Genomic DNA, 10,109 nt, shown 5'->3' with positions numbered 1-10,109 from the left:
TGGTTCTTCTTGCTGTAGGTAGTTTATTATATATATGTGTGTGTGTGTGTGTGTGTGTGTGTGTGTGTGTGTGTGTAATAATATAAATGTAAATGTAAAAAGAGAAAAATAAAAAAAGAAATCAGGCTGAGCAAGCCATGAGGAGCAAGTCAGTAAGCAGTCTTCATAGCCTTTGCTTCAGTTCCTGCCTCCAGGTTTCTGCCATGAATTTCCTCAGTGATGGAATTTCTTACCTGACAGTTGTAAGCTGAAATAAACCCTTTCTTCCCCAAGCTGCTTTTGGTCATGGTATTTTATAACAGCAATAGAAACCACTAAGACCACCTGTGAGAAGCCAATCTATCACAATGGGTGACACAACCAGTAAAGGAAAACTATAGGACACACAGAACTCCTCCTAAAACCACAAAAGCAACCCTTGTGGAGTCTCAACATGACCAAGAGGTTAGTCTTGGCCACCTATATGGTCTTAAACACTCAGTAGAACAGAATAACCAAAGAGTAAAAGTTACTATTACTAAAAATTAATTCCTACAAGACCTCAGTTATGATGCTCATCATAACCCAGGCCAGCCAAGGGACCTGGTGACCCGAAAGACATGCAAAGGCAGTCACTCAGATAAGCAACTTTAGCCAAGACATAAAGGATCCTGGTACATACTGATTGTCATATATGAAAACCTGTTTATTTTCTTCTGTTTCATGATGTCTTCCCCAAATTCCAAATTTCTTGTCCTCATGCATAGCAGGCTCTTGCCTTCACAGTGCCTTCCTTAATGGGAAATACTTGCTCTTAATGCCAAGCTTTTTCCTCTATTTCATTATTATTATTATTATTATTACTATTATTACTATTATTATTATTATTCAAAGACAATCCTTATCACTCACAAACCAAACAGCTGTGCTATCCCAAGAACTTCCAATGGCACGGGGAACAATTGAATTCATATCAGCAATTACACTCCTGGCACAGTCCTCTCTAGAATTGCTGACTACAGCTAATGGTAGAACATGCATGACGCTGTAAGAAGAATGCTGCTTTCACACAAGCAAATCTGAAACTGCAAAGCAGTGCAACAAAATCAACAAAATATCATCCCATACCCCAATGACCTTGGGGAGTACCGAACAAAAGGAATATTTGACTTGTGGGATTTTGAGACAGAAACAAAAGCCCTAGTTGTCCCGGTTGCTTCCCCTCCTGGGTCCACTCATAATCACCTTATGCTTTACCTCCACATTTTAAACCTTCTAGCCACGTTTGTTCTTTCCGGGGTTCAGACTTTCCATCTTCAGATGATTTTCCAGCCAGGCGTTTGACCCTTGCCATGAGATGCACTTCTTGAACCACCTGCAGCACACAGCCCAGACCACTGAGAACAACTGCCCATGAGTATGGTTCACTTTTTGTGGCACCTCATGGAACCTCTACAAGAGAAACAAATGGTAGGTACGGAGAGAGAGAGTGTGTGTGTGAGCATGTCAGTGTGTCAGCTCAGTTTGAAGAAGCTACTGCAAGAAGAGACCTCTGATGTCACAAGATTGGGTTTCTTGCTCCATCAAAGTAGAATGTACTGGAAGGCTATGACTGAAAGACCAGAAAAAGAACACAGTACTAGTGTGAGCCAGGTTCTAAGCAGATCCCCAAAAAGAAAAACCTGTGACCTCATTCTACTCAGTCACTGAAAGTAGAACAGAAGAATGTTGCATCCCAAAAATTATCTTCAACCCTATACCACGGGCCATTGTCATTTGCATGTCAAGAATTATATACCTGAAAACTACATACATATGTGACTCCCCTTGACTGACAGGATGAGTACCCCTTCATAACCTATTGCTGTACACAAAAGGCGTTTATGTTGCTGCTGTCTCTGTTTCTCTTTGCAGCATGCTAAGGAAAACTTTTCTTCCCTCTCTGGTGTACAGGGTGAATTCTTTCACCAACCCACCCCAAATCCCCACCATAATATTGTATATCATCCGTGTCTAAATCTACATATACCTTTCTCTCTATCTGCCTGTCTGGAGCAGCAGTCCCTAACCTGTACGTTGTGATCCCTGTGGCAAGCCTCTATCTACAAAAATATTTATATTATGACTCGTAACAGTAGCAAAATTACAGTTATAAAGTAGCAACAAAAGTAATTTGGAGGTTGGGGATGGCCACAACATGCGGACCTCTAGAGGAAGGCTGAGAAGCAATGGTTTAGAGATGTACATACGGCTAGTTCTCTCTTGTCTTCACTGCTACAGTGTGGTAACAAGCGTTGAAATCAGTAAGCAAAGTATGTCTTTGTTTTTCTTTAAGAATGTCTGCTATAACTCTCGAATCTCCATACAAATTTTAAAGACAAGTTTGTTACTTCCTATAAGAAAGTTATTTTTTATAGACTATATTATCTTTTTCATGACTATCAGTGTATAACTGGATAGTCAGTGTGTTGCATCTGTACAACTCTTCAGGGGAAGAACTGCCATCTTGATAAACTTAAGTCTTTTGGAGCATGGGCGAAAGCTGTCTTTCCATTAATTGCTTTTTCTTTCTTTCTTTTTTTTTTTTTCACTGCATCTTTGATTAGGTTTTCATTCAAATAGGCTTGTCTCTATTTGCTTTATGGAATAAAACAAATTTTAATCGTTTATGCAGCAGACTTTTTTTTTTCCTTCTGTAGTAGGTTTCTTTTCTGCTCGTTTCCTTGCAGCTGCTGGTTTCTTGGCAGGGGCAGCCTTCTTGCCTGCAGGCGTCTTCAGCTCCTTGACATCGACAGGATTCTCTTTCTTGCCTTCTGCAACCTTCTCATCTGCAGTCCCCTTTCTCTGCAGCGACCTTCTCAGATGTGGCTGCCCGTGCTGCTGTTTCTAGGTTTTTCACACAGAGTCTGTGCTTTCTGGCCTGGCGAAGAATGCTGTTCCTGCACATAGTCTTTGCGTAAGGGCTCAGCTTCAACACAATTCTCAGGTTCCTCAGTGGCTTTTTCTTCAAGACTCTACTCTGCTATCCCTCCTCTTGGTAGAAGAGACTTGATACCCTATGCACATATACAGGGGGAGGAGGTCCCCCTCAGTCACAGTCATAGGGGAGGGGAGTAAGGGGAAAATGGGAGGAAGGGAGGAATGGTAGATACAAGGGATGGGATAACCATTGAGATGTAATATGAATAAATTAGTAAAATATGTTTTAAAAAAAAGATTCCTTTACTCAAATATGCCAACCTTCATGCTTGTCAGAGATATGTTGAATATGGCATTTAATGTGTGTAAATTTATTATAATAAAAAAGAGATTTCCAGATCTTAAAAAAAGAAGACTCTACGCTGAATCTTCTTGCATGGTGCTCCGAGGGCTCTTTGGATCTCTGGGCTTTTCAAGATTCTGCTGAAATCTACGCTCATCATCTTGTGCTTGGGAAAGTTATAGTCACTCTTGAGGAAGCACCCTTACGCCAAGCACTGTACAAGTCATCCAACTCCCAGTCCAAATGCAGAAACGCCCCCACATGCCCACCAGGAGCAAGTTTCAGAATGCTGGGCTTGCTCACATTAAGCAGAGTAATGCCAGTGATGCTCCTGAAGGCCTTGATGACACCATGAGCTTCATTATAGGTGATGCAGGGCCCCCTGCGCTCGATTCGTGGTCGGTTTCTCATTTTGCCCTTGCCAGCTCTCATTCTCTGAGAGGCGTAGAGCTTTCTGATGTCATTGCAAGCTTTAAGTTTCTTAAGAAGCTGAACGCCTCCTTGTATCTTCTTGTCACCTTCAACCTTATCTTCAGCCACCAGAGGCAGCTCAGGAACTTCCTCAATACGATGACATTACCGAAGCTGCCAAGGCTGAGGCAGCCGGAGCGAAAGAGACGGCATATCATTTTTGGGTTGTGTTCACTCTGCGGTGCCAACCACGCCAGGTTTTGGTTGGCGCGAACATGCAGGCCCCGCGACACATGTTTCCAAAGGCACCCTGGCCGGAACGGTGGGTCCCTCCACCTCGAACTCTGGGAATTCAAGCCACGGCTCTGCCAGTACGCCAAGACTCAGCACTGGTCTGATGACCTGCTGGTTCACTGATGGGCTGTTGTTCTTCCTCAAGTTGATGTGAACAAAGTTAACTATATCCAGCCGAACAGGAGCTTTGAAGACAGCTGGCAGTGTGATATTCTTGCCAGGATGACTCCCCGTTTTCAGAGTACACTGATAAGAGGGGAGGAGCACAAGCCATGACAGGATGAAGAGAAGGTCCCATTAATTGTATTTTCATTTACCTGAAGGTCGTATATATTTTCAGTGTACTCCTGTTATACCCTTTTTGTTAGATTGCCTAAATGTTCCACTCCTTTTGATACTGTTACAAATGATTCTATTTTCTCAAGTTCATTTCTCTTTTAGTCAGTGCTAATGGATAGTAACACAACTGACAGTTGTGCATGGGCCTTGAATTCTATGATCATTATGTCACGGTATGGTTATTTCCTCCAGGCATAATATGACCATTGCCATCGTGAAGCAGAGCTGTAGTCATGGTAACAAAATAAGCAAAACAATACAACTGTTTTGTTTAGCTCTAAAGTACAGGCCGTGGAGCTGTAGACATTCCACAGCGGAAGGAGACGTGGAGGGTCACCAGCCCCTGTACAGAGGTCCCAACCACCAGTCCTTGACCCTCTCTCTCCCTTCCAGATAAACACTATCTTGGGAGGTACTAGAGGAAAAACTAGGATTTGTAAAGTTGGCTGAGGGTGAGCCACTAGGATGCAGATTTGGGGTTACTCTTGTTGGGATGATCCTTTTCAGTGATCCAGTGGCTTTTGAGTCACTTATGGTCTTGTAAATAAACCCATGTGTCTGCAAATAGTTTCAATGTACTCATTGTTTAACGAAGCTGGACCTTGATGGAATAATTTCTTTACTCTGTCACTGTCCTATCTGGGGTGAATATCTATTTGTTTACTGTTCCCTAGGTGTCTTACTCACTGTTCTATTTCTGTGAAGAGACACCATGACCAAGGCAAGTCTATGAAGAAACCATTTAATTAGGGCCTTGCTTATAGTTTCCGGGGGTCCGTCTATTATTATTATGCCAGGGGCCTGGTGGCATACATGGTACTAAAGCAGTAGCTACATTCTGGTGGACAGGCCAAGAGAAGGTGTGTAGGAGAAGGAGGAGGAAGCGGGGAAGAGAGAGGGGGGGGAAGAGACAGAGGACAGGAAGAGAGAACTTGACCTAGCATGAGCTTTTGAAACGTCAAAGCCCACTCCCAGTGACACAGTTTCACCAACAAGGTCACACCTCCTAATCCTTGTAATTCCTTTAAATAGTGACACTCCCTGGTGACTAAGGACTCAAATATATGAACCATTTTTATTTGAACCGTCATACCAGGAGTAGGCATAGGACATAGGGTGAACTCATGCATTATTTGTAATGGATAAAGATGTATGTGTGCACGTATGTGAATGTATGAATGCCTTAGTGTGTCCTAAGTTTTTCCTCAGCATGACACAAAAACAATAAACACTGCAATAAAAGTAGATTTATTTTTCCATTTAAAACTTTTTTTCCTCACCTAATCACTTAGCTAGGACTTCACTTTATTGTTGCATAAAAAAGTAGATATTTCTTTTTATTGCTGAACATAGAAGAAAGCCATTCAGATTCTTACCACTGAGTATATTTATATATGATGAATATATATTAATTTATTCAGTGCTTTTATATCACAAGGCTCTGGATTTTGTGAAATACTTTGTCAATATACATTGAGGTGATCATGTGTTTTTCAATCTTTCTTCATGAACATGGCTTATCACAATTATTTCTTTTCACATTTGAACCAGATATGCTTTCCAAGGCTAAACCCAATTTAATGTAAAATTATTTTCACTGGCCTAGAGCAGTGATTGCCAAGTATAATATTCAGATCATAATTCCATATGATGCTAGTAGTTTGTGGTGACTAGTTGTATGTCAACTTGAAAAAAACCAGAGTCATTTGGAAAGAGGGTACCTCAGTTAAGAATATACATTCCCCCATTGGCCTATGGGCAAGCTTGTGGCGCAATTTTCTTGACTGAAAATTGATGTAGTGGAAGGGTCCATCTCACTGTGGGTGGTGCTATCCCTGAGCTAATGGTCCTGAGTGATATAAGAACACAGGCTGAACAAGCCATGGGAGAGCAGGTCAGTAAGCAGCACTCCACTATGGCCTCTGCATCAGCTCCTGACTCTAGGTTCCTGCTCTGTTTGAGTTCCTATCCTGACTTCCTTCAGTGATGGACTTGTCTGGAAGTGTAAACTGAAGTAATCCTTTTCCTCCTTAGATGCTTCTGGTCATAGTGCTTGATCACAACGATAGACACCCTAATTAAGACATAGTTGTTCTGTGTAAAAGGAAGGAAGCTAAGTAAGTCTGGGAAATGCTGGCTTGAAGTTAGGCTTATTTCTCACAGCAAAATATGCAAGGGAAGATAATATGACTTGTGACTTTCTAAGAGCGTGGTATTGCACTTATCTGTCAAGAACATCATGTAATCTAATTTTCTTTTTATTTACGTATTTAATCAATTTCTATTTATTCACTGTACATCCTGATCGCGGTGCCCCCTCCTCCTCTCCCAGTCTTCCCTTCCGACCTCTTCCTTATCTCACTCTCCCCCTCTGCCCAGAGAAGAGGAGGCCGCCGATGGACGTCAACCTGCCCTGGCATATCAGGCTGCTGTGGGACCAGACGCTTCCTCTCCAAACTTTCTACCACACTTTATGTCAGTGGTTCTCAGCTTTCCCAATGCTGCGACCCTTTAATACAGTTCCTCATGCTGTGCTGACACCCAACCATAAATTTATTTTCATTGCTACTTCATAACTGTAATTTTGCTACTGTTATGACTCATAATGTAAATATTTTTGGAGACAGAGGTTTGCCAAAGGGGTCATAACCCACGAGTTGAGAAACACTGCTTTCAGATGTTTTGTTTCCAGGAATTTTAATTAAATTTCTCTGGTAGGTAATAGTGATTTTTAAAAGACTAGAACTGGAGGGATCAACAATATTCAAATTGTATATTGATATCTATAAAGTTGATGCATATTGGTTTAAATTTATTAAATGCTTGTAGTGTATCTTCCGTGGACCAAGTACTCTTTTAGGTACTAGAGAAACAGCAGTGAAAAATTTTAAAACCCTGCTCTTGGAAGAGAATCAAGCAACAAGCATAATGGTATGCAAATTAAAAAGTAGATCTGAAAGCATAATAAATCATATAAAAGGAAAGTAAGTTAAGGAACTGTAGGTAGATGGATGGGTAGTGCTGTGGTACATCTAGTAGGGCACAGTATTAGTCAGGGCTATCCAGAGGAACAGTATTGATAGAAGATAGAAATATTGGTAGAATATAGAAAAGGCATTCCCTCTCTGTCTCTCTCTCCGTCTCTCTCTGTCTCTGTCTCTCTCTGTCTCTCTGTCTCTGTCCCTCCCTCCCTCTCTCCCTTTTTTTCTCTCTCTCTACCCCTCTCTCTCTCTCTGTCTCTCTCTCCTCCTCTCTCTCTCTGTCTCTCTGTCTCTGTCTCTCTCTGTCTCTCTGTCTCTGTCTCTCTCTGTCTCTCTCTCTGTGCATACACACACACACACACACACACACACACACACACACACACACGTGTGTGTGTGTGTGTGTGTACGTGTTAGGCAGCATGCTATTTCAGTTATCTAGGTGAGAGAATGTATGAAGCAGCAGTGGAGATTGAGAGAAATGTTCATATTCTGTTTGTTTGTTTGTTTGTTTGTTGTTTCTTCACTTTAAGATGTGGTCATAGGAATTCCTGGATGCTTGGATAAGAGATGTGAGAGAAGGGAGAAACTAAAATGACTACAACATTTTACTGCCATTTATCAGTAAAGAAGGGAAAAAATGTGGATGGACTATACAGGGGGAAGTGACCTCTCAGCTTTGGAGTGTGTTAGCTTTTCATTTGTTAGATGTCTTGTCACTCAGTGCAGGGACTGCTTCTGCTATTGGTGCTATAGCGTAGATCATTAAGCCAATATCATCGAGGAACCAGCTTCCTAATGTGCTGCTCTGTGAATATTTGAAAAGAAAAAAACTGATATATGCTATTTATAATATCTATTTTTTGTTTTATGTTTGTTGTTGTTGTTGTTGGTGGTGGTGGTGGTGGTGGTGGTGGTAGTGGTGGTTAGTTGGTTGGTTTCAAGGTTTTTTGTTTGTTGTTTGGTTTGGTTGGGTTGGGTTGGGTTGGGTTTCAAACAGGGTTTCACTTTGTAGCTCTGGCTGCCTTGGAACTCACTATGTAGACCAGGCTGACCTTGAACTCTGCCTCCAGGGTGCTGGGATTAAAGGACTGCACTATTAGAACTGAGGATATCTACCCTTCAATTGGTACTCTACCCATTTTATTTAAAAGTGCAAGATATTTTTATTTATTTATTGTTTCTTGAGACAATGTTTTGCTATGTAGCCCAAGGTGGCCTCACCCTGGGATCCTCCTTTGCAGCCTCTCAGGTTCTTAGATTCCAGGTCTGTGTCGCCACACCCGGCCTGACAGCATTTTACAACTTTTTTTTCTATGCATTAAAATAATTTTTATCCCATTCTATAGAAAACAGTGAAAATACCAATTAAAAAAAAACCAAAAAGATAAAGCTCTCTTTGTTTGTTGAAGTGAGTAATCAATCTGCAGACCTTGGCATTCAAAATGTGTATCCAAGGTCTTATTCAGAGAGAAAACAAGGTTGGACTCTGGGATATCTCTCTTTGCCTTTAACTTTCTTTCTTAGGTTTGGAGATAGGGGTTGGAAAGAAAGAAGGGGAAATATAGAACTATATAGGGATGATAGGACAAAAAGTAAATTATTGAATCTGCTCTTCAACTTAATGCCTTAATTGTTACTGACAAATTAGGTGAATTCACTGGAATAGAATTTTGTATATTGATGTAAAATAAGTTTAATTTTGATGCATTGTTATAGAATTCAAATGTAAGATTATTCTTCACACACATTATATATATTTCTACTCTAATATAAGGTATTGTAACCATGCAACTCAAGTAGAATACAAGATTTACTTCCACTTCCAATTGGTAGAGATAAGATATGATAGAAATTGATTTACATTCAGAAATTTAGAGGCACCAAGATAGGAAAGATGTTTTCTTCAAGATTGTCAAAAGCAAATAGCCAAAACACTATGAATGTAACATTTATATAATTCCTGATTATTTTGTGGTTCTTCTTGGTGTAGCTAGTTTATTGTATACATGTATAATAATATAAATGTATATGTAAAACAAAATATAAAACAATAATATAAAATGTGTATCCAAGACTGGCATATAATGGTGACTCAATAAAGAAGATGGTTTACACCGAGGGTAAGAAAGGCTTCTGGGTGCTCACCTAATCACTGAGTGAGAAGACAGAGTTACATCCATCTATAGAACATCAAGAAGTGTGCGGCACTTTGCTTTTCTTTCTAGTCTGATGTCACAGGCTTCCCTTGCAGAGAGGCTGACAGTGGAGGTGACATGTCCAGGTCTGGTTCACGACCCTTCAGCTCCAAGTCTTTCCTCTGAGGTGACACAGTCTCAAATGCATGCATGTAACCTTACAGTACATGTAATAATAGTAGTAGCAGTAGTAAATAATAATAAAACTTTTGTCAAATACTAACTATGTGTCGAGGACTGTGTCAATTGCTTTGATGAATATTACATTCCTTTCTCACAGTAAGCCTGTAAGAAGACAGGCATTCTCCGCACAGACACATTGGATGGCTTGCTCAAGGCTCTTATCTAGTAGTGGGAAAGTAGCTGGGAATGAACACATTGATGCTTTGGCTCTTTAGCCCATTCTCTGTATTACTGAAAACATAAAGTCACCCTCATTAAATGTAAACCAATTCATCATTTTAACCAATGATACGTACTATGAAAATAGTGCTACTTCAAGAAGTCACAGGAAGAATCTGTTAGGACTCCTCCTTACATGTGTACATATAGCAAAATTATTCTTAATTTTCTGAGTCTGTAGCACTTATAACCAGTGAGGTACTTATACTGGTTTGTGCAATTGCATTAGAACATCACTGTGGT

At 40.6% G+C, this 10,109-nt stretch overlaps 1 pseudogene across 1 annotated transcript; it reads right to left on the bottom strand.

Annotated features, from left to right (window-relative positions):
* Positions 1 to 2,637: 2,637 nt before the first annotated feature.
* On the bottom strand, positions 2,638 to 4,220 carry LOC311582492 (large ribosomal subunit protein uL4-like; annotated as a pseudogene). Its single transcript has 2 exons — positions 3,315 to 4,220; positions 2,638 to 2,992 (listed from the first exon to the last, which is right to left on the bottom strand). The product of its transcript is annotated as a large ribosomal subunit protein uL4-like (transcript).
* Between the last annotated feature and the right edge of the window lie 5,889 nt (positions 4,221 to 10,109).

The sequence above is a fragment of the Acomys minous genome (assembly GCF_964271855.1).
Source record: "Acomys minous genome assembly, chromosome: 14".
NCBI lineage: Eukaryota > Metazoa > Chordata > Mammalia > Rodentia > Muridae > Acomys > Acomys minous.
The sequence above is the reverse complement of the archived record's forward strand: the minus strand, read 5'-3'. Positions and strand labels throughout refer to the sequence as shown.